We start from the raw sequence: 1541 nt of genomic DNA on the forward strand, positions 1-1541 counted from the left end.
CAACAATTAGTGAAATTCTTCTTAGTTAACAATTTAATTAAATCAAAAAAGAATAGGAAAACTCAAAAAAAAAAAAAAAAAAAAACGCAAACAAAAAAGGCACATATTAAATATTAAAACATTATTTTCTGTTATTAATTAACTATTAACTCCTTCATAAGGGCCAGTTTTGCTTAGCGACATAAAAAAAACAATGACATCAGTTAAATATATATATATAAAGTGTGATTAATTAAATTTCAATTTTAAATTTGAAGAAAATACACAGCAAATTGGCAAAAATTCTTTAAACAGTTTATATATTTTATATTCTTTATTTTGTGCTATACGAAAATCCCTTAAATCTGCTATATAGAAATTGACCGAAACACACACACACATACACCAACACACATACGCAAACACACAAACAAACAAACAAAACCTTCTAAACACTTATATAGTTTTGTAGCTATTACATTATATACCTTACATATATAATTTTTGTAAACAAAAAAAGAAAAGAAAAAACCACAACAACAACAAACAAATTATTGCCTTATATTTCTTATATGATTATTTTAATTTTTTTTATTGCTGTGCTTATATTTGTTGCTTACACAAAATATATCTATATATATATTTATATATATACATTTATGTATATGTATCGATATATATATTTATATTTTCGTTTTTGGTCCAAGTCTTCTCCAGTCCAATATATAATAACTATAATTAAAAAAAAAAAAAAAATAAATAAATAAAAACAAAGAAACACAAAAATTAAAATTAAAAAAAAAATGTTATGAAATTTGTTTTAAGTACTTATTGTTTAATTATTATGAATAATTTAAAGGCGCTAGCAACGTGAAACAACAACAAAACACACACACACACAAAACGTTTATCGTTACTTATTATTGTATATTATAAATGACTAAATAAGCTTAAAACAACAAATTTTTTTGGCAATAAAAACAATAAAAACACAAAACACACACACAGACACAAACACACATACATACACACAAGTAGTAAACTTTAGCTTTTTCATACACTTTTTGCATTGCAGATAATTTTCCCCTTTTTTGTACTTGAGTGAAACGAAGAAACATAAATAAATTTATTATACCTACACATATATATTAATTAGTAATACTATAATATATATATATATAAAAATATCTATAATTCTATACACAAAGTATTTCTTTTCTTCTTTTTGCGCACTTAAAAGAATTGTTTTATAATTATTTTTCGTTTATATCTTTTGTTGCCTTCTTCTTGTAACGCTTCTCGCTCTTGTTGCAACACATTTTAAGTTCCAGCACCTTCCACCATTTTGCCACCCACTTTTGTGTATAATTTACAAAATTTTTCTTAATTTTTGTATCTTATATTTTTTTTTTGTTTTATTATTGTATCTGTTAAACGAAACGAAAGAAAGAACCAAACAAACAAACAACAAATGAAAAGAACCAATCAAATTTTTGTGCTATTGTTTAAACAAATTTATGATTATGATTTTTGTGCGTTTTGAGATTGATTTCTAATGAAAT

Source organism: Drosophila willistoni (assembly GCF_018902025.1).
Source record: "Drosophila willistoni isolate 14030-0811.24 chromosome 2R unlocalized genomic scaffold, UCI_dwil_1.1 Seg167, whole genome shotgun sequence".
NCBI classification, from domain to species: domain Eukaryota; kingdom Metazoa; phylum Arthropoda; class Insecta; order Diptera; family Drosophilidae; genus Drosophila; species Drosophila willistoni.